Here is a 24,128-nt window from a genome sequence, read left to right as displayed (position 1 = left end):
ACTAATGGGAGTAATTCTAAAGGTATCAGGAAAACAACTTGCCTTGTTCATAGACCCAGAAGAGGAGGGGAAGCATGCACCCATTTCCAATTTTTTAATGTCATCATCTATAGGCAAGAATGCTATGGCTCAAGGGATCGGTAGATTTTTCACAGTCTAGTATTACGGTGTATTTTTCCTGTCTGGTATTTCTTAGAGAGTTCTTTTTTTCTTTTTCTTTTTTTTTTTTTTTTTTTTATGTTGGCAACAAAGGATAGAGTCAGAATAAAGAAAAAAAAAAAGGAGTAAGTAAGCGGCATTTTGCAAACATTTTCTGCCACCTAATTTTACTTAATGTGGGTACAGTCCTAATCTGAGATCCATAACATGCACATTGCTGTTTAATTTGAAACACTCCTTATTGCACAGTCATGCCTGAGCAAAGTAGAGGCTTTTAGAGACTGTATGGCAAAGTACAGTGAACATATCTTCACTGTGTGGTTTCTTTTCAGGCTTGCCTACACATGCACAAACACCAGTTCATTTTTTAACTGGATAATACCTGTCACATAGCAGGAACAGGCTACTACTGCCCAGTGGCACAAACTGAATGGCTGACGGGTGTTTGACAGTCCTTGGTAACAGCAAAAGTTCTGTTCTATTAATGGGGTTTCATTATTCTATAATATTTCACAGTCTTCATAACTGTGTACTGAATGTGGGGCAGTGGGGGGGTTCTCTGTGTCACCACCTCATGCCTCACTGCTCAGAACCAGCCACTGCTGCTTGGGTTTTAATTACCAGCTTCGGTCCTGCCAGGAGTCCTCGTTTAATCTTAGAACTCCTTTAGCTGTTTGTTTAACTGCAATGTTTAAGATTAATTAAACTTTAAGGAAGTGAAACAATGTTTTGTTTGTTAGAATTATTGTGTAATAATTGCAAGTTTCAAAATCCAGAGCCTATAAAGATTTTTTGTGTTCAGAATTGCACAGCTCTCCCAAAAACCCTACTGCTAAGGCAATGATGTATTACTTTCACTTTCATTATATGTTTTTAATCAGAGCGTGACTTCACACTAGACAAAGCGATGCTTTATGCATGGTCTCCCTTGTTTTTTGCTAAAATCTTTTGACATGATTAATTTTACTTTAATGCTTTTGTCTTGTTGTAATGGTAAGGATGATGGTATAAACCAGGGCAAAAAATACATGCTCTTCTGTCATAATGCCTCAAAGCATTTAAAAAATATATTAAATGAAAGAAAAAAATATCACAACAGACTGATCCAACTGGAATTAAATTTCTTGCTACGTGAACAGAGAATGCAAGAAATAAATAAAAATGATGCAGTCATTGTTTTAGTTTTATTTTTTTTATTTTTTCCATAGCAATGTATCCATCTGTCTGATTAGAAGCGATGAGTAGGAGAGAAACTGTGTCTTACAGATTTCTAGGTATACAGCAAATCGTTCTTTCAACCTAAAATTCCTTTTTCTTTACAGCACAAAAGGGTAAAATATTGGAAACGTTACTGAACTTTTACATGGCACTTCCCATCCATGTGAAGCTGCAGCTGCAGCAGGTCTTTCTTTCATATCAGTACTTTGTTTTTCAATAAGATGCTAATTGTAACCTTCCTTTACCTCCCTAGTTAACCGTATCATCTGGGTAAACCAGTGAGCACCAAAATAGTGGCAAACACATGTATGGGCAATAATGCATTTATACCTAGGGATTGCACTACATTTGGGTTTTAAGCCAAGGCCAATGTCATCGTCCAATGAGAAGTATGATATGGATGATATATTTGGATAGGAAGGACAGGGAAATGTCCAGAAGGTCACTAGACTGGAGAATTTAGTCAGTATGACCAGCACCTCATTTCTGGTTACCTCTTTTCCTAGTTATTCCTTAGTCTTATTTTTGTTACCTTGACCCTCATGCCCTTTGCTGGGTGTATTTAAGTCTGTTGTGTTTGTTCAATGTCTAAGGACAAACAATGAATCAAGCACTTCGATTTCCTTCTCCATCCGTCTCCTTCATGCCAGCAGCAATCACACAATATCAAGGAGTTGTCATTTATTTGTCTTCCTCTGACTCACTGATCATAACAAGCAGCCAGTAACCTTTTCATCCTCAGTGCTCTGTTAAAGGCAGTCTGCCTTCTCCTTCCTTCCCGAGGTTGGCTGTGCTTTCATTTTTCCATGAGGCAGTCTCCACTGCAAGTAGTCTGGTCTGAATGCAACATATTTTCATTTCTGTCATTTTGACTTTTTAAATTTTCCTTGAATATGTTCCGTGGCAGTACAGCCTCCTGTACAGCAGTCCTCCATCTTCGGTAAGAACATTTTGAATGTCAGCCAGCACTTGGGCATACTGGTGGTTCTCGAAACCATTTCATCATCATTATTTATGCATTTTATCCACAGAGAGCTCAAGTAAAAGGAAGGTACAATGGTTTGCTTCGTATCACAAGTCAGCATCAGAGAACCTGGGTCACTCCACTCGCTAGCCCACATCGTTTCTGCTGGTGTAGGTTGTATTTCTTTTTTCTCGGTTTTCTTTAGCCATTCTTTGGTGCTCCATTGTATCAGACTTTCCTACACAGCATGATACTTGGGCAAATTAATGACAAATCTCCTGTTCCTCTGTTTTTCTGAGATGGCTTTGGAGTCACTAAGAGCTTCCTGTGTTGGAGTGCTTTATCCAGTTTTCTCTTTTCCAAGCTGGTCACTTACAAGACAAACAGTATGATTTACATGCTTACATCAGAGGTTCTTGGGAGAAGTTTCTGAAGGCTTGAGTGTCATCTTAAGTACCTCTAGATGTCTAGCACATATTGTGCCTTTGGAAATATTACATCTTCTAAGTAAATAAATTCATCCACTGTAGAGCTTTTACTTTTTAGAAGAATGATAGTGTGTTAGGAACAAAGGTTTCCTCCTTCAGTTTACCCCCAGTCAACTGGTAACTGAATAGAAGTGATTTGAGTCAGATGGACAGCTTCTCTTGACATATGCCAGTTATAATTTCTTCCCCCCTTTTTTTTTGTCACTTGTGAGAATAGTGCACACTTATGTTAATCAAAACTGTGTCTTGATGAGCACTTCTTGGCAGCCCTGATAGATTTCATCTCTCTTACTCCATTTGTCCAGCAGTCAGGGATGCTGCAGCTTCTGCTTCAGTGCTGTGTTGAGGATGTTTTCAGCACAGCATATTGCTAAGGCAGAAGTCTTTATATTACCTACTAGACAGATTTAATAAATGTGGTATATGTATGTAGAAGTTCAAGTACATGTACATGCATGCATGTGATTATATGTATTCTTCTTCTTAAACAAACACACTGATTGCACTAAAAGCTAATTTTAAATATAAATTCCATCTGTATTTTCCATCCTTACATTTAGGCCCTTTTAAAAGTGTCAAAACTAGGAAAATATGGTCACGGAAGAAGACAGATTCATACACAGAAAAGCTGACTGGTACGACTGTCCAACTTTAAGATTTAGGAGATCAAGGTGGTCAGACACACTGCCAATAAGCCACATGTTTTACACATACAGGGAAGTGAGAATATAGAAGTGAGAAACAGAAATATAGTGAAGAGTATTTTTTTATGTGTGACATACTAGAGGTTAGCCTCAACTCACATTCTGAGGATGATGCATGGGAATTCAACCATGCAAGTGCCATTAATGGTGCATACCTCCATATCTAAGAGCAAGACAGAGCTCTCAGAATGAGTTAAAAACGTAGCATGTTCTCACAATGAATGCTCTATTTGTGCATTAAATATTATTTTCTTCTGCACTCCCATTTGAGGTAGCTTTCAAGAAATGCCAGCCCTCTTTCTGTGCATTTTTTTTTTTATTACAGTGTTGTTAGCTTCTGATTTTACATGGGTGTTACTTGACTCTGTGCATCTTTTGTGATAACCTCTGTACTCTTTGCTTTATTTGCGAGTGTGGTGTCTTGCAGATTCTGGATAGCTTTCTCTTCCTGTATTCCTAGTCACTTTATATCTTGCTGTGCCGTGTCTTTGAAATATTAAGTCTTATCTCTGCATTCAGTCTGTTTGTGCTGAAGCCCTCAACAGTCTTTCATCTTCTCTTGGCTACTTTGTGCCCTTTGTGAACATGCACCTCTCTGGAAACCAGGATGTTAATTTTCTTCTGCATATACAAAGATGCCTGAATCTTCTCACCCTTACGCTCAGAAACTTCACTGGCAAACAGTTACTTTCAGGTAGTCCAGAAATGTTACGCCAATGTCCTGTTCCCTGGCTATGCTCAGACAGGAGTGTTTAGGGTTGAAAACCTGAGAGGGGCAATGGAACAGGACAGAACCGCATTCCAAGACATCCTTAGACAGTACAGAGCTGAGCCATGAGTGGCTGCAAGTAAGAAGGCAGCAGGTGTAAGACAGATGAGTTATCAGATGATCTGTGGCATTTCCACAGCAGATGCTGATGTCAGGCTTCTGCAGAGACATCTTACAGAGAAAGCTTCTGGTTTGTGGAGATATAACTCCCTCCTATATCCTTGCAATTACATCAGAACCTTTGACTCAAAATCTTCCTCCTGGATCACAGAACATATCTTCTTCTTCCTCATCTTTCAACTTGAGTTATGTATCTTTACAGATGGCTTGAGGATGACTTCCATTTTGCAGCAACTTGTACTGCTTTGTTCCAAGGAAAAGTGAAAACAAATTCCTTTAAATGTTTTTACAAAACCAGAGTTGTATCAGAATGTCCCTTCTCATTTCAACATCTCTTGTGGTTTGGGGAAGAGCCAGGAACTGAGGTTTGAGTCCCTGCTTTGCTTAAGTCAGAGTACAGTCTTTTAATTTATGAACCTCTCATGTATGTCGCAATGGGTATTTCACAGCTTCGTCAAAGAAAGTTTTGTCCAGCTTTGCAAGGCTAACTGCAAACCAGAAACTGCATAGGTACAAATTATAAGTTGCTATGACTTCACCAGCAAACCCAGGTGAGCAACACTTGGGCTTAATGCAGCCCTAGAGGATCTGCAACATTTTGAGTCATCTCAGCCTATGGGCGTCATGTGTCTGCTACGAATACACATATCCTGGTCCAGTTGGAACTGGGAGCTGTGTTGTCCTCTCTTCTGTCCAAAGCAAGTGTCCCACCTGCCTAGGTATAGATTTCAGTATTTTCACATATTAGAATATTCACATATTCACATAATAGAAATTCACATAATTTCTAGTGAAAGGGAATACTGCCAAAATTGTTCTCACCAGATCTGTTTGTGTAGGTCCCTTAATACTGTTTAGCCACTGTCTCTAAAAAGTCTGCCATCTGGAGTAACTTTCACACACTGTTACGTGGTGGTGTGTGAATGTAGTGCTTCCTGCAAACGTGGCTGTCTGCTTCTTAGATGATTTCAGGTAAAATTTATGTGTTTATTCTTATCTAGTTGCTCTAGGATTTATGTAGCATTAATGGGAGCTAGGCATGTATGGAGATGAAAATGAACTCTGGTGTGTTTTTAGTTGCTTACTTTAGAAAGCATTCCCTTTTTTCAGTATCTAATGTGACATGTTATTTATGTACAAATGGGTTGCAAACAGGATGGCAAAGCACTGCTAGCTGGGCAAAATGCAATCATAAAAAAATCTCATATAAATCCACAGACTTTTCTGAGAAGCTGATACGTGCTTTATAAATTTTCTTCTCTCAGATGTTCTTAAACAAAAGGCAGTTTCCTTCCAAGAAGTGTTTTGTACACAATTATTTGCAATACAGATTTCAGAAGCCTGCCTTAGATTTCTCGATTTTGTAAGTGCTATTAATGGCAAGAGATGCACATTTTGCATCCTCAGCTTGTTGTATGTCCTTACTGCGTTGTAGTGGCTCATTGTTTGTAGGAAGTCTTTCTCTTGTCAATTTTCCTCTATTTTCTCACAGCTTGATTAAGTTCCTCTCTCCCTTCCCTTCCTCATCCCTTCCCCCTTCCCTACTGGCTTCCCTGCTCCCATACCTTTCTTCTGCTTAAGACAGAAATAAAATTTATTACGGAGTTGAGAGAGGTTTTTTCTAAGCTTTCTGTCTCATAGCAGGTGTTGTATGAGCTACTGCTTTCATTTAACTGAATGCTGAAGTATCTGCAGAAGCAGACTAATACGTCTTTACGGGGATGGTCTTCGGTATGTTGTTTTGTCATATTTATATATTGTGATTCTACTCCCAAATGGAGATTGTGCTACTGTAGGGTATGCAACTGCAGAATGACTGTTCACACCGAGAAAAAAAGTGTTAACAAATTGAATAGTAATGAATTAACCTGCAGAAAAAGCATTTTGCCCTAGTACACAGAAACCCTGCATAACTAGAGCATATAATTTTAAATGAAGCAGGCTCTAGGAATGCCTCGATGGGTGTGATGTCGATAGTAGCTCATAATTCATGGATATGAATTATGGCTGAATATCAGGAAAAAACTTCCTGACATTGAGATGTATTAGGTTGTGGAATAATCTCCCATGGGAAATGGTGGAAATCCCATTGCTTAAGATCAGACTGAGCACTAGGAAAGGAACAAATCCTGGCCTGGCCTCAATCTTTCAGGGCAAATTAAATAATTGCTTTAACATATGCCTTCCTGTCAATCTAGACAAGTGATGTCTTCTGGTATTCGCTGGGCAGGAGCAAGAGAGGCAGCTGTGGTAAGAGCTACTCTACCTTGCCCCATGACTGCCCCCTCTGCTTGTGAATAGATCACCCCCAGGGGTAAGAAAAAGGGGTGGCTTCGGGCTCCTGCAGAGCTGTCCTGGAGAACCACTGTGCTGCCTTCTTGGGGGCCGTGGCTTGGGACCTGAGGCTCTCAGCTCAGCTCGCAGCTCTGCTACCGGGGGGCTCACACCCACCCTCTGCGTGTGATGCGGGATGCCTCCAGTCCTCCACCTCCGTCTCCTCCAGTGCTGCCCTAAGATTCTTGCTGCTCTTGTGAGTTACCTTAAACTAATGTCCATGAAGAGGGGGGAGGTGCTGTCACAGTCTCCCCAGGTGGTCTCTTTATAACAGGGCACCAAGGCAGGGTGTTGAATGCAGTAAGTCTTGTCACAAGAGTGTTTGAGCATGCAAAGCCTAATCAGGTGGTGTTGGTGGACTGGGGTGAGTGGCAAAAGCCCAAAGTGGGGTGGTCTTGTCTGCAGTGCCTGCAGGAAGCAGTGTGTGAGATTATCTGGGCTGTGGTTTTGCACAGAGGGGGTGGCTGTTTTCCAGCTGTGGTGCCCTGAACTAACCTGCATCCATCAGAACTGCACGTCAGGGCTGAGGCGTGGGAGTGAACCCGGCACCTTTAGCGTGAGAGACCCCCGCTCAGCATCCTTGGGAGCCGGTAAGAGGGACCACAAAAGGGAATTGGGATTTTTTCTGCAGTGTGAACATCTGTTTTCCGTGAGCTGGGTAAGCCTACCCAGATGCTCACTGAGCTCAGCAAACACCCAGAGCTGATGTAAGCTTGCCATTTTCAGTACCAAATTATCTGTGACTGAATCATTTAAAAATGTCCCATTTTGTTACAAGTAGATGATGTATTTAATGCACACGATTTAGCTTTAATTTAGGGGCGGGGAAAGTCTTCAACTCTGAGATGGCTGCAGCTAAAACTATTAAAACAAGCTTGTTTCCTTGTGAGTAAAAACTAGACAAATGCAAGTGAAGTGACAGGTTTTCAGTGATGGCAATAACTAGCACCTTAATGTATACAGGTAGGTCAATGTTTTGACTTCTGATTATTTAAAAAAAATAAAAAGGAAAAAGAAAAAAAAGTTTGACTCTAAAACTTGAAACTAGGAGATGTTAAATGCTCCTCCCTGGGTTAAGCATGAAAGAAAATAATGAGAGATGCTTTTGCATCACTTTTAGGTGGGGAGGCTTGGCAAATTATGTCGTTAGAAATCATTAAAGTAGATTTAAATAGAATTACCATGATAAGTGATGTAAAAGCCATGTTTCTTCCCTTCCCCTCCCTCCCCCCCAAGTTTTACAGGCAGAAAAACAGAACGTGCATCTCTGATCTATACTCACCAGCAGCTGCTTGCTTGCTGGTCAAGAATTACAGCTGTTCTATGTGCACAGCTTTCACAAACATATATACCATATGTAAAAGATACTTTTCTGATTGAAATTACATGAAAGGAATGTCAAAGAGCTGCCAGATCAGAAAGAAAGAACCAGATTTTTTTTTCCTTGACATGTCATTAAAGACTAACAAAAAAGAAGTCCAATTAAAGGTCATGGAGCAGTCTTCTGCCCTCATGCATGTGAAAGGCATTGTGCAGGCATAACTAAGGCAGAATTTGACTCCCAAATTAACTCATTTACTGGATGTAAAACTGAAAGAAAATCCTTATGACCAGCTTGTAAGTGTGTATATAATGAAAAATTACAACAGCAGAAAAATGTATTCATATCATATCTCTAATTCAGCAAAATATTAATCACACTGATGTTCAGCAGTGTGTTTAAATACATGCTTAAGTACTTCACTAAGTACTGCCTGTAAACAACTCTATATGACAGTGCATTAACATAGGACCCAGTTTATCTGTATACTTTCTCCAGAGAACTACAATTATTTAAGCACTGCGGCAGCCAGTAGCACAGTGCTGGATAACTTGTGGTGTCCAAATCCCAGCCTTCTGGCTAGTCCCTGTGCAGTCCTTGTCTCCCACCTGCATTACCACTAATGTCTGCACAAGTTTGTTTAAACTTTGTTTTATTCAACAGAATGACAACTGCTGGAATCAGCTGGGCATTTACTAGCTGCCATTAACTTCAGCTCCAGGAAGGAAAGATATGTCCAGGGCAGAATTGTCCCATGTAAGGGTTTATACAGTGCTCAAGCTTCCAACTTGTAAGTCCTGTTAACGTGCAGGGTGTTTCAGGAGCTTTCTGCACTGGGGCACATTTCACCCAGCAAGGTTGGAGCCACTGTCCTCCTGTCAGCTCTCAGGCTGTCTCCAGTGCAGCTCCAAGAAATTATCATTTCAGCACTCAGAAGTTTGATTTTTCTTAACTGCAAAGATTTACAACAGCAATAAAGCCCTGACATAGCATCCCTTTTCTTGAAACCATGATTTGGCTTCACTCCAGCTGCTTGATTTTAACAGCCTGGCCTCCTCTCAGAGAGGCAGGGCTGCTGCTGTGGAAAGGGGTTTGTCCCCAGGTAAAACAGTGCTGGTACCCGCCTGAAGCAGTTGCAGTCACTTGAAGGCTTTCATTTGAAACTTTAAATACTGGAAAATAATTCATTGTTCTCAGAGAGAATAAATGATCTCTTAGAGAAGAGTCCTCTGGCTTTACATGGCACAAAACATTAGTGTTCAACAGGAATGAAGATACATCTTTAAGTAATAGAAGAATTTGTCTGAATAATGCTAAACTCACTGATTTTGGAGGAAATGTTTTTCTACAGAAAGCTTCTATTGATCTATCTCCTATTGATTTTCACAAAAAAAATTCTTCCAGGGCTGGCCATTTAACTGTATGAATACCACAGTGATTTGCCTTTGCTTTTGAAGTCACTATTACCTTCTTGCTGTATGCAAGAAGTGTTCTTGAGAGCTCTGTGTTTCCTCTGATGCTCAGAGGCTTTGCAGAATCCTGCAAGGGTTACGTAGCAGTGGGATGCTGGAGCTGCCTGTGGGTGCCCAGCCGGCGACAGAAAGCCTCTTCCTCTTTGCAGAAGCAAGGCTGTCGGGGTAGCACCAAAGTACTGGAAGACTAATGAATGCGCACCAATTCTGGGTGTAGGGAACCCCGTGGAGGGTGCAGGCAGGGTTGAGGAGTAGGTGGTTTCACAGGGGTTGCATAGTTGGACACGGACTGCAGATGGCCAGAGCTGCCCACTGGGTCTGCAGCTGGAATTCGTTCTGGGTGGGCTCTAGAGGCTAATGCAAAAATGTCATGCAATTGTCACAGGAAAAAAATGCAAGCAGAGTCAAGTCTACCTATTAGGGGTAAGAAAGGTGAATTGTATGGACCAAACTCATACCACTCCATGAATTCTGGGGCGAAATCTATTACGAGTTTAATGTCTGCTCTACTAAAAAATTATTTGTGATTGTCAGACAGATACTAAGAATCTGGAAAGAAGTATTTGATTTGCCCATTTGTTGATTGTTTCTATATGCATTTGTAACATGCTGTTTCCTGCCACCAGGGGATACAGCACCTGCTGAACTCAGGCCCCAGAACAACTGGGACCTTTAAAACAAAAAGAGAACCTGAAAGTACACCAGTTGGGGCTAAGTCAGTAGCATGAAGTTAGTTCAGGTATCGCCATACCATACCGTAACAGTTTTGGTACTCACAGTTCTACCCTGGGACTGTCCCTTCAGAGTGCAACAATACTGTCCTTTGTCACGTGTCGAAATAAAGTCCAACTGAGTACCTAATTCTGATTATTTCAGGGAAGTTGCTGCAGAGTTACATTAGCAGTCTTGCCAACAATTTTATCTCTGATCTTGCACATTTAGTATATTAAGACAAAGCTTTGTGAGTCTACTGATTATTTTTTAAATGGGAGGTTTTGATCTTATGGTTGAAATTTAAAAGCAAATTGAAAGTAAATTGAAGACAGTAAATTGAAGGGGCATCAAACATATGCAGTGTCTTGGATTTAGTGGTCTGGATTGTAATTTTTGAAAACGTTTTGGGTTATCAGCACTTGTGCTGTAGAGTAGGGAGCAAATAACTAAGCCCATGAGATTTGTAATTCAATTTGAAGACAAGATTTTTGCAAAAATGCTTAGTATTCATGTTTATCAAAATATGTTTATGTACCCTGGTACTGCAATAGGAGAATACGTATTTGTGAACAGTGACATGGATCTCAGCAAGTATCTCAAACAGGTTTTTGTAATCACTCAGGTTACATCCTCTACATCCTGCAGAGCAGCAAAAGGTACTCCTTTACGTCAGGAAACAAAATAAATCAGACTTAGCATTCAAAAGCCTACATATTGCTGATCATATGGAGCTGTCTTTGCAGACTTAGTGTCTAAAGTTCAGCTTTAATGACTCTACAGAATTTTAGCAAAGTTATTTCTCTAATAAAAATGCCACCTTGCTTCTTGACATAGTTACAGTCAATGCAAATTTTTGTGGTTTTTTACTGTGTAAATAAAGTAGACGGTTCTAAGGGGTAGGCTGATTTCACCAGCTCATTTTGCAGGTAGTTGTTGTTATATTGTTTGTCATCTATGGAATTTTTTTAGTTTAAATTTTTTGTAATTTTGTTATGGTCAAGAGATTGCAAGAGATCCAGCTCATCTTCTTTTCTCCAAGGTAGCACCCACCAATTGAGCCACCATGCCTGCTAGTTCTCATGTTCCTGGGTGGTTACAAATGTAAGGTAAAATGTGCTCTTTAAAACAATCTAATCAGTGCTTTAAGGTAGGTTAAGCTAGTGGCTTTTTCTAATTGTGAGAGACTAGAAGCAATTTCTGCAGCCTAGCTGATAAGTGGTGACTTTCACAAGCACAGTGCTAAACCAAAGCAATTGCGTTCATCATCTGTTCCTGCTTCGTAGTATGAATCAAAACTGTATCAACGGTAACTTAATTTGTGTAAACCCACATTTACTTTAGCCAGGTGTGGATCGGCAGTGCCCGTATGAATATGTATATGATCAAATGCACTGCATTTGGGATTATATTCTGTCTTTATTAATTTATAGGAAGACTGCAAACTTCTCAGGATCGGTCTGCATTAATGTCAGGTAATGATGCACTGCACATTTTGTCTGTTTTTGCAATGAATTGAAAGAAGAACTTCTCAAGTGCACTTTTTTATTTTACTTCCTTTGTGTTTCTTTTTCTGCCATGTTTTTTCCATCTGTTTCTCTTTGTGAAAAATGCAGATTCATCAGGAATGAAGGTTGAGTTGAGTTTTCACCTGCAGGGTATGTGACAGGAATACTGTTGGGCAGCCCAAATCTGTCTACCCATGCTTGTCTCCCAGTTCACAGCTAAGATGTAATCTTGCCTAATCAAGTGCTGCACTGCCACTTGGGTGTTACCCCTCTGTGTGTGGCTCTTTCAAGGTGGCTTTTGAGACAGTAGCAGGGATATAGGCCTCTGAAGTGCCAGCCGTGACAGGCTGCAAAATGCAAGTTATCCCATTGCTGGGGTAAAGAGAACTTGAGGGTGTGCTTCCCCCTGTCAGTGCTGCCTGCCCCATGTCAGGAGCATCCGCAGCAGCTGCCCTCTATAGTCTTCCTCTGCTGGGCAGGAGGAGGACTTTCTTTACCTGTGCCAGACAAGCAAAAGAAAAGACTGACTTCAAAATGATCCTGGCTTTTTACTGTTCTTCTCTTGGCCATGGAGAAGAGCGAGAAGAGGATTCTGCAGGAGCTTACGGGCTGGGCTGGGTCGTAAGAAGGTGCAGTGTAGAGGATCTAGGGTATCTGCATTTTCATGGGAGGCTAGGAGAAGCTGGGGGTTGGGAAGGAGACCTTGGCTCTATTTTATATACAGGTTAAATAATAAGTAGTGTTGCTGGGATGGGTGATGCCTTGAGAACAGTTCCTTCTTGTAAGCGGTTGGGAAAGAGAGGTGTAATTCAGCAGTGCCTTCAGACATTCCTGATGGAATAGGCATTCTTCAGCTTTTCTGCATGCCTTCCCCAGAAAATCATTCTTTAGGGAGGTGAGAAGAGAGCTGTAATCTGGCCACCTTTGTGCACTGTGTTTCCATTGGAAAGGAGTGACTATTTCAGAAAGAATTCTTTGTTTTCCTTTCATTCCGTAGGTTATTTTTTTGTATCACTTGTTTCCTCACCTCCTCCTTCCCCTTCCTTACCCCTGTAATGAGGAAGCACGCTCTTTGTCAAAAGCGAGCATGTCGTTTTACCCAGCTTCCAGATCATTATTAAGAGAGAGAGGGAGAGAGATTTGGCGGCGTATTGGTGAGGAAGGGAACTGTGCCTGCTATATTTCACTGGGACTGGCGCGTGGAGTAGAAAAGCAGATGTGTGTGGACTGCCAGAGAAATCGCTGACTGATCCTCGTGCAGTCTGGGTTCGGGGAGCTGAGACAAGACAAGGCAAAGCAGGTATGACTGATAACCGTGCCAAAGCCTGAGCACCTGCCGTGCCTATTGCAGGCAGTGGGAGCCGGGGAGGGCTCAGCATCTGCCAGGATTGATGCACCGAGCATTTGCTGGGGTTTGCGTACTCCATTTGATTTCTTCCCTTTCACGCCGAACACGAGGAACAAGCAGAAGTTAACTGCTTGGGAGGAAGCTGGCTATGTCTTTTTTTGTGCTGCGTTTCACCTCTTTTGTTTTTTGGTTGGCTGCAAAACCTGAAGCCAAAAGATGATTGAAATGCCTCTACCGGGGAGGGGGGAGCCGAGCACACCGCACCCCATCTAGTGGCTCAGCCTCGAACTGCCGGCGAGAAGGGAATGCGGCAGGAGGAGGAGGAGGAGGAGGAGGGGGAGGGCTCCTGCAACTCCTGCCGTGGGCTTTCGGACTTCACAGCACCTACCTGGGTGATTCAGGGATGCTGAAGCAGCTGCAGGGTAGGCAGGCGTTAGCTGCCTGTCAGACCTGGGGTGGATCACCCCCAAGGGGCTTGCACCAGGCTTGAGAAGAGCGTTAGACAGACGGCAATACCAAGCCCTCCAGAGTTAGGAAGTACGAGAATTAAGCTGCTTCTGCAACCTTAATTCGGCCTCTGTTTGCATAAGCATTAAGATGCAATCTCTAATGATACCACACACTATTCTTTGTCACATGTCAGTGCACAGAAGGGACCGTGCTGAATTTCTGCTTGCAGTATGTCTTCTGTTGTTCAGCGAGTAGATCCTGTCTGTCACACATTACTGAAATCTTCTGAAGACAGAAGTTTTCCACAAGGTTCCCTTCACAGGCTTCGCAACAACAGGGGACAACTGCTTCACTGGCATCCGTTGTGGTATTTTTGCACCATCCTCTTTGTGAGGAGCATAGGCTGTCATTGTTTCCATTTTGCAGGTGAGGAACAGAAGTGCAGTGAGGTTAAAGTCAAAGGTATCCTTTATTGTGGGGTACCCGTTTCAAGGCCCCTCAGACTGTGCTTTCCAGACTGCTTCTCGCACCTATTTCAGTTACAGCAGTGAACATGGGGCGCTGCTGCGTATCAGACACAGGGATCAGATCAGGCTCTCTGAAAATGAAGCACACGTAATTAGTGTTCTCAGAACAGGGGAAGTGGGTAGCTGTGGAAAAAATTAGCTTAAGAGACTTGTCTAGCACCACAGCAACATCATGCAGCAAAGGCAGGGACAGGATTCCGTCCTCCACCTCAGGGCACAGCTGCCTTAACTGTGAGGAATCCCATCTGCTCCTGCAGCCCCCAGACTCTCCCTACACACCTTCCAGAGGTAGAGCAACCTCTCACAGTGAGATGTCTCGTTCACTGTTACCTGCTTTACTCATAGGGTGGCTTCATCCCCTGTGCAGGGGTTGTGGCTGTAAGGTAGGTGAAGCTGTTGCTGTTGTTTCAAGTTCCTTTCTACCCAAACCACATCTCATGGTCTTGTCTCCTCCTTCACGGCAGCCCTGGAACTTGTTTGACTCCTGGGTGAGCCTGCTCAGGGCATTAAACCAAAATGAAAATGTACTCGTTTTCTGGGTCATTTTCCCACCAGATTATTGCTTTGAAAGGGCTCACTGAGGGGTGCTGAGGACAGACTGTGGTAGCATGAAGAGGGGCCTGGATTGCACGGGCTGTGAGAGGAACAGGGCCACAGCAACACTGGGTTAGACCCATTTAAATGTTTTGGTATCGTGTGCTGAGGTTGTAGTTTCACAGTCACGAGAAGCTGATGCCAGCTGGTGCTGCTGCTGATACATCAGTCCTTCCCTTCTTCTCATGGCCTGGCTTTTCTGCTCATTCCCATTTGTGAGGCGAGGCAGGGAAGCTTAGTGGGGAACAGATCTGGGTTAAATTCAATGCACCTTAAAAAAATAGTGTGGTTTCTCGCCTGTTTATTGCTTGGCTACATGTGTCCGTCAGCCATCACAGGGAGTGATGGGACCTGGGACAAGAAAGGGCAGAAATGTTTCTTGCAGTGACCACTTCTGCAGGCCAGGCCTCTGCTGTTCATGGGACTGAACCTTCAGTTCAAGGACTGAACCTTCAGCAGTTGGGAAGTGTCACAGGTACTGTGTTAAGGGCCATACCAACATAAACAGCGAGGTGCCAGAGGAGATGTGCACTGCAGTCTCTCATAATGGCAGTCCATAAGTTCTGAATGCCCCACATCTCCTCAGCATACCTTTCAAGGTATGCTGAGAAACGGTGCGTCATGTAGGCTGGCTTTGTAGGTCTGCCATACACATCTCTGCCTTTTGAATTCAGGTGGTTGCTGGTGGCAGTGGAGGCTGTGTGTCCTGGGAACCAGGGGGTGTAAACAGCCCAAATTTCCACCCAGATGTGCTGACAGCGGAGCGTGAGGAGTGCAGGACTTGGGGCTGTGGATCAGTATGTGCTATTGTGCTTGCAGATTTTGCTCTCTCTTCCTCAAGTCCTGGTTCTTTCTGCCATGCCCCCTCTGACCTGACCTGATCCAACTCATCTCTGTATGTTTCAGTTTCATTACCGTATTGAATTCAGGCTCCACCAGAACCTGGTCCAAGCCACGGTTACTAGCACAGTGAGTCCCAGTTTTGTTCATAGAGTCCCTGTGTCTTGGTCCTCGCTTCCCTCCACCTAGCTAACTGAAAATGATACTTTTTTGAGCGCTACTGTTTGCAAAATTAACTTCTTCAACAAAAATACAAGCCAAACAAGGATACTTAGTTAAGTATATTTTAAGTATTTGGGATTGGTCCCAACAACTTTAATTTACTCTAGTGTACGTGTCAAATCCTGCAGTCCCAGCATGGCCAGTGATTTAAATTAACCTGACCTTTTATCCTGTTTGTCAGCAGTCCATGACCACGCACTAGTGCGTGATTTGTGAATTACTTGTGATTCTGTGTGAACATGGTTTAGCCCATGAGTTTTGACACCACTTGATTTAAGTAGCAGCTGCTTGTGCTGTGATACTCAGCTTGGTATTCAGTTTTGAGAAACATAGTTTTGCTTCTGTTTTCTGACTGGATGCTTTCTAAATCCCCAAAAAGTTTTTGAGGAGACAGAAAAAAAATTCTGATATGAGTGCTTCTATAGAATGATTTTTTCTCATCGTTGTGATTAAGCATCACAACACATTTTTCATAACAGTTTTTCTGAAAATAGTGAGCAGTTGTGTTATTATAGAAAACAGAAGAAAATTAACATAAATTTAATCCAAATCTATTAATGGATATTTTTTTTTCAGATATACATTCTCATTTCATCTTCTGAGAGTATAGATTTACAAAGTGAGTGATCTGTGTCAATTTTACCTAGGTATGTGGTCTTGCTGCCCAGGTCATATTTCCTTCCCTGAACTTGAAAATGTTCTGTGGGCCTGCCATTTTTCCCTTCCTTGGGAGCCCATCTGTGAGGAGAAGTCTAGGAAAGCTGCATTGCTGCCTGGTTTCTGTTGGAGAACCAGTCTTTGGTATTACCTAATTTACGTGGATTGATTCCTGTGTTTCCCTCTGTAACCTAGTGGTTAGTACATTTTAGAACTGGGTCTTATTGTCCATCCTGAACAAAACAAATACTATTAATTGTGTTTAATTCTGTCCGTCATGGAAAAAGTGTCAACAGTAGGACAGTCTTCTCCTGGTACTTGCAATGATCACGGTGGTGGTGATGAGAACGTTAAGCTCTGCTAGGACATCTTCAAGTGCCTTTTTTGCGCAGGGTGCTGGTGGGGATGTGCAGAACGGGGGTACAGTCTGGGCTGCAGTCCCCACTCAGACAGCAACGTTCCCACTTACGGGTGTGTATCAGAGCGTGGTGGGGCTGGTGGCTCCATGAGAACAGACGTCAACATGCATCCAGAGTCCATCCAGGAGGCTGAGGCCAAAGATGGGACTTGAGACGCGCTACAGCGTACCTACGTGGAGTCCCTCCAGGCCAGGTCTGGGTACCTAGTCTTGAGCTGAAGTGGGGCTCCTGTGCCTGTGAGCGAGTGGTGTTGGGGGAGACCTCAGGCCAGTCAGGGCCGTTGGGTCCTGTTGGTGCCCTCAGCACCCTGGCAGTACGTTGTCAGTGGCCTGTCCATTAACAATTCACTCAGAGCCGCCTTGGTGGTCACTGGCAGGGACTCCTGAGCTTCCTTTAGGCAGCTCAGGTGCATTAACATAACGCTACATGGACATTTCTGCTTCTGCATGCTGTGCCTGGGCATGCTGGCAGTTAGGCATGTTAGAGTTTCAGACTCTTCTTCAGATACCTGTACAAGGTATATATCTTCTGGGAAATGAAACATTTTTTGAGCTTGTTTCCTGGTGGTAAGCATTGGGCAGAACCTTCTACCCTCTTCTGCTTTATATCTAGTGTTTTAGGTATGTGCTGGACGCTCTTATATACAAAACCTTTCGTTTGTGAATACTGAAGTATTTAAAAGGAAAAATCCTAAAATCCATAGCAGTGAAGGTTTCAATTTATCTATTATGAGTGAACTTCAGTGTATTGAAACAGCTGTTTTAATATGGTGAAATATGGGCACATCCCTCCTCCATGTAGAGTTTTGGAAATGGAAAATCATGTTTTTCTTCTTCTCCTGGAATAACTTCAAGGAAAAAGTGGGGGAAAAAAAACTTCTGGTGGCTCTAAAATAATACATTGTTTTAGAGTGGAGAGCAGGATAGGAAGTACTGAGACCAGGAGAGAAAATAGTGAAAGATTCGACTTTTGGGGTAGTGGGGGCCGAGTAAGATCTTGCTGCATGTGACGAATTCTTTTAAAAACATGGATCCCTGAGCAACACCAACAGAATCCAGCCAGGAAGATGGAAGGAGTGGTTGTGGTTGTCCTGAGCTTGGAAGGTTACCTTCAGAGAAGACCAGGAAAATGCATGCATCTCAAGGTCGGGTAGAAATTGAGCCACAAATGTACGCAACTGGTCACAAGCAGTTGGGTATTAACAAACCCCTCCTGGGTGGGGTCTTCTGTCCTGTGGCACTGTTAGAAAAGGGAATGCATGTCCTTGTGTTGACATCTTGGAGGATCTGAAAGCCTCCAGTGGGACAAAACAGTATTTCTTTCTGGAGCTTTCTGGCAACTCTGCTGTGATTTTCTCCCATGGGGGACTACTCATCACTTCCTCCATGAGGAGATTTTGTTGTGCGAAATGTCACACATGAATGTTTCATCATGAGACTGTTAGATGTGATGAGATGTCATTCCCCAGTAATATATGTTGGGTTCTACTTTAGAGATCATAAATCCGGGCCTGAGTAGGTACGCAGCACATTCTACTGGGGAGCAACCATCATTGAGGTAACAATGCATAACTCACGAGGGTGGACAGTAAGTGTCTCCTGATAAATGGTCTGTGGGAGTCAGTGGGGCATCTGGGTGGCTGGGGGCAGCCTTCAGCAGGTTGTCAGGTAAGTAGGGGGTAACAGAACAATATGAATTATCGCTTTGAACCTTCCCACAAGATCGTGCATTACATCCCCCTGCCTCGCGTCATGCCAAGACATTTGGTGTATTGTTACATGTGCTTCTCAGTTGCTATATGGGCCGTTCAGCCGCACACAGTCATTTCCATAGGGAAAGTGGCAGGGGGAGCACAGCAGGGTGTGCGTCACTTTGCTATACACTGCATGGGGAGGATTGTGCCAGGATTTTGGTAAAAGAACATCACCTTTTTAGGTGAGAGTGCAGTATTTTCCTACTTTATTTAGACACTGTTGATCTGAGTAGGCAGCTTTATTTTATTGTTCAAATGAAATCCAAATAGGTGCTTGCAGCTTTGAAAATATACGGGTAAAATTTGTTCTTGCAAGCAGCCATATGTATCTGTTGCCTGAAAACCAATAGAACGATCTGCCATAAGGGTGAATTTCACCCATAGAAGCAGGCAGGTCTGTACTCAGAACTTGCATCCAAGTAACTTCAAAACAATTTAATTCAGGGGGGAGCTGAGCATGCCAGATATTCCCGATGTTGTTTGCCTGATGTGGTGTGTCAGCATGAATTTAAGTGTCTTATGTTAGATGATCACATATGAAAAATGTAGCCCATTAAAACAATTAAACTGATGATCCTGCTGAAAAAGCCTGGCTGGTGTTATTCCAGAGAATGTATCAAAAGAGTAACTCCTGACATTTGAATTAAAAAAATAATATTTTCATTAATAAGGAATATCTTCATAATGTGAAATGTCTTCATTAATTTGAAATAATTTTATGAAATGCCATTCACTGTGTTACGAATGATTCCAGGGACTTTCATCTCACCTCTTTCTTGGTGCTTATGTTATCTTGACTAGAGGATACGTTTGGGGTGGCATTTTGCTTTTGCTTACCTGCAGCCTCAGGTGAAGTAGTGACTGTGTCCTAGATGAACTCAGATATCCTGTGCCCATCCTACCTGTGATGGACTGAATGGAGTTGCCACAAAACTGGCAGGGGGATGAAGAGGTTGTGAAGTTTCTGGCTGAGCTGATGGAGTTCTCTGTGGTGCAGCTGGACCAGAGCTATAACAATTATTTGCTCTCGAAGGTGACTTTGAGGCACAGTGCTTTATCTTAGGATTTTCTGCTTATGGTGACTGCTGTTGGATTGTTCCAGGCTTCCTCGACTGAGCTGAGCTCAGACTCAAGATTGGCATTGGTGTGTTGCTAGAAAAAGTACTACACCTGTATTTGCTTGAATTTGAGGTTGACAGGGTGCAGTTTGGCCTCAGGAATGTTAATAGAGGTATTTGCCATGTACTGTTGATGTCTCCTTTTTTAACTTTGTTTCATTACCTTTTGAGCAGAAAATACCAGTGGGTGAAAACCTGATGCCTTTGAAGTCAATGGCAAAACTCCCACTATGTTCTGAGGCTAGAATTCCGTACTTAAACTGTGGTCAGTCTTTCCCCACAGTTATTAAATAACAAACAATCTAAGTGAACAATTCACAGAGGAATCCTAGTGTTTATTTATATAACCTCCTGGGTGAGAAATAACAAGTAGCGTTCAGTAATAAATGCATAGCCTTCCTGAACATGATGTATGAACCAAAGAAAGGTGAATAGTATCTGATACTCAAGAAATAATTGGACCAGCTGTGGTCTACCCAGCCTTTTGCAGAGGGGGCTGGGAAAGAAATTAGTATTGTATCTCTGCCATGAGCAAAATCAGAGTCTCCTAAAGTGACTTTGTAGGTGCTTTCTGTATGGAAAGAGACATCTTCTCATATTACTCTGCCCTCTGGAGAGCTCTGGAAATAACCAGTTTTCAAGTAGCAGCAGTTGAATATTATGTAGCCAACAGGTTAGGCTGTTAATATTGTGGAAGGTCGTTATTGACTCCATATGTCCTCTGATAATGACGTCCTGGTTCTGGAAACACACTCTTCTCTTGCGTCATCTGCACAGGTCATTAGAGATGATAAGCTTGACTTCTTGGTGTGTACTGAGTTTTGAAGGGGCTATGCTCAAGCTGTGCAGTAGCTGAGGAAGAGATTTCTTGGCTTTCCTCACAGTACCTCCTGTATCCCAAGCAGCTGAGCGGTTCAGGGCAGTGAAAAATCTATGAGGGTTTTACATGGTTTTTTTTAAATTTTGAATAGAAGAATCAAATGCCGTTTGTGAAAGGAGTTTTTAGCAGAGCAGGGGAATGGCTATGGGCTGTATCAGCTTTCAGATCTCCTGGGACCAGAACTCATCCCTCCTCCTGTCCTGAAAAATTCCATTCCTGTTCCTCTTTCTTTCCTGCTAGTTACTGTTGAAGTGGCAATAGACAGGGGAAGGTGTAAGAAGAATGAGGAAATGATGACCCCTTGATTAATGTATGGAGAACAACCAGATGCTGTTTCCTAAATGCACAGTTGTTGGCAGAAACTAAGCAAAACAAACAGCACACGTTAATGTGTTAGGTGAGTGAGGTGTGTTGCTGTCACCCCCATACAAAAGTTAGAGGTGCCTTTGGAGTATCATTGCATCTAGCTGACCTCATAGGTGTTATGGTTGTGAGTGTTTGGTTTCATGAGCATTTGGCTATAAGCCATAGGCTCTGTTTTTGCAAGTAGGTCCCAGAACATTATCAGGTGCCTTTCAGCAAGTAAGGTTTGGCATATGAGAGGAGTTTTTGCCTGCAGCAGGTATGGTGATGTGCAGAGTGCTGCTGTGTCTTCCACCCGCGTCTGCATCTGAAGAATGTCCATGCGTGTCACCTCCTGCACAATGTCACTGATTTTGTGTAGTGAAGTATTTCGTAGCAAACACCGCTGCAGTCTTGGACTCCGCTGCTTTCCAGATCATTCTCAAGAATAAATCACCCATTCAGTTTTCACCTAGAAAGCTCTGCATGTTACGTATCTGTACCTGAGAAATTGCCTCCCACCTTACTGAGGGTCTGCCGCCAATCATGCATAAATAGCATGGGAAGGGGGCTGGTGGGGTGGTTGCCTTCTGTAGGGCTGCTTGGATTCGTTTGTGCTCTTGGTCCAGGGAAGCACAAGTTTGTTAACTGCGGGCCTCCCAAGCTTTGCGAAGTGTGTGTGAGGGGCAGGGGCCCAGAAGAGGTGCTTTCTGCCCACTCCGGCTAATCTATTTATATCTGTCTGTCTCACGTAATTCTCTGGCACCTATCACCTTGGTAGCTAAGCGTGTTTCTCAGATGACCATGGCTTTTTTTCATCTTCTCTTTTTAATAATCTTTTCTCCTTCCTTTTAAATTGATCTTTAATAAAGTTGAGAATTCTTGCACAGGGTTTTATAAACATGTGTTATTAAATTTTAAATCTGTTTTGAAAGTGCCTCTATCCTACTCCCTCCTAGTAAAGTGACCTTTTTAAATGGAGGGAAGTGGGTTTAGATGACAGTCATGATAAATGCGGTCATGTTCACTCAATAAAATAAGGCCCAGTGCATTTGAGGATAAATCAGTGAAATGTACAGCCCCACCTGTCTGTCTCCATCATTCATTTCCACTGTCACTTTCACAGTGGCTGATGGATCACAGTTGCTGTAAAATTAGACAGCCTTTAATCTCATTTCATCCTGATTAGCTTCTCCTTACCCTTTCCCTCTAACTCACTGACTGACACGCTAAAAACTCACACCGGGCTGTGTTTGAGCGTGGCGTACAAACTTCTCTTCAAATACCCTTTTTGCGGGGCAGGCATGTGTTCCACTGAGTTGAAATCGAAAAATGAGAAGATGGGATTTTCACATTATTAAAGCAAAACAGCAGACAAAGGCTCGTATAAAATTAATGGAAGCAGCAGCCTGGCCAGACTGTGTGATGGGCCAAATTCTTCCTGTTACACCCTGACAGGCCCAGTGAGCTCATTTGAGAAGATTGTTCCTACTAGAGGCTAAATTTAGCATGCTCGTTGCCGTGTAATTTTGACTGTATCTACAAAAAGTTAGGTCCTATATAGTTGTGTGTTTGAAAGGAATTACAGTTCACATCATGTTTTCTGATGCTTTTAAGGGGCATTTTATGGTGGTAAAAAAACCAAAACCTGTTCATTCCTGTTGTTTTGATCTCTGTGTATAACTCATGATTCTGAGGGACCCTGAAAACAGTCGGCAAGATTGACTGTGATGCTGGCTGTTTCACAGTTTTGATGCCAAAAGTCCCTTCGTACTAGATGTCCACAGTGTTGCTGCACCCTCCCTGTTTTGTCCAGCCCCCTGGGCAGATTCATGAGACCAAGAACAGAGTTTTCCCCAAAGCTCTGCGAGAAACAAAGATTATAGTAATGGTTTGCAGTGTTTTATTGCAATCACATTTCCTTCTTAAGCCCAAAAACCAGCCTCCTTTCCAAGGCAAGCTTCCCTTTAGCTTTCCTGTGGGTTACTGGTGGTAGTTTGGGTCATTTGGGCCCAGTCCCGTATCAGTGGGAATGTTGCCATCAAGTTAAGTAGGAGGCAGGATTAAGGCCTTAGTTTTCAAGGTTTAATTATCATCGTAAGTGTGGTAGTCTTATTGCATAGTTTATATGCATAGGAACAGCAGAAAAGCTTAAAATATAATTTCTTCCTCTACTGGCCCTGTTTGTGTCAATATGGAGGATAAATAAACAACAGCCTTTGCAAAAATAGAAACAATGTGAAAAATAAGCATGTGTGCTGTCTGCAGCCATTTGTTTTGGTAAACACTAGATCTCCCCCAACTGACCAACAGAAGAGCCTGGTTGAGGGTACAACCACTGGCTTGGACCTAATATGGAACCCTAACACAGAGCATTGGATTAGGTAAGGATTGAAGCCCCTCCAGAGTGATCCTGAGGAGTTTCTTCTTGAGAGGAGGGGTCCCAAAAAGCATCTAAGCAAATTTCCCATGGGAGATCCGAATTCATTATGTAGTACAAGCATCCACAAAATCAAGGAAGGTGCTGGCATTATGAGAAAGAAGATTTTAAAATAGGAAAATGTCTTGAGCTTAAAGAATGAGATAAATATGATATGGGGGCTAAGAAGATAACAAAAATCTTTTTCATTATCTCATCCCAGTGTAGGAATATCTAGGTAGTATAAAATCTTATGCAGTGCCTGGTATAGGATTACTTCTCAGTTATCTAAAGTATACTAGTAGCAAATAACTTTAATTAATGAACTTTCACTGTACTTGGCTGCTCAATTTAAGAACTGCTTCACTCTACATGACTTGTAAGACCACAGACTATGGAAATGATATTCAACCTTTACTAGAAACTAAAAACATACCTTACTTATTCATCATTGCCTTGGCAAAAACTTTAGTGAGAAGCTTAAATGAGCCCACTTGATCTTTAAGAAAATGTGTCCTAAATAACAAAGCTGTGCATATTTCTTCTTATTATTATTTGCATATGCTATACTGCACAACTGCATTCTGAGAAAAATAAAAGATAATAAAACAAATGAAATGAGAGATATATCACCCAAAATAATCCAAGTGTGAGATAGGCTGCTTTTTTTTTTTTTTTTTTTTTTTTTGGCATTGGCAAAAGAGCACAAAGTAAGAGCTGGCCCTGAGTCATATTGATTTCCCACTGCACTGGTTTCCTAAGTGCTCTGTTGATCCGTGTCAAGCAATAAG

At 42.5% G+C, this 24,128-nt stretch overlaps 1 protein-coding gene across 1 annotated transcript in view; it reads left to right on the top strand.

The window, feature by feature from the left end:
- Positions 1-24,128, top strand: part of KLHL14 (kelch like family member 14) — a 65,127-nt gene that overhangs the window by 22,432 nt on the left and 18,567 nt on the right. The gene's annotated exons all lie outside the window — the stretch shown is intronic.

The sequence above is a fragment of the Falco naumanni genome, chromosome 3, assembly GCF_017639655.2.
Source record: "Falco naumanni isolate bFalNau1 chromosome 3, bFalNau1.pat, whole genome shotgun sequence".
NCBI lineage: Eukaryota > Metazoa > Chordata > Aves > Falconiformes > Falconidae > Falco > Falco naumanni.
The sequence above is the reverse complement of the archived record's forward strand: the minus strand, read 5'-3'. Positions and strand labels throughout refer to the sequence as shown.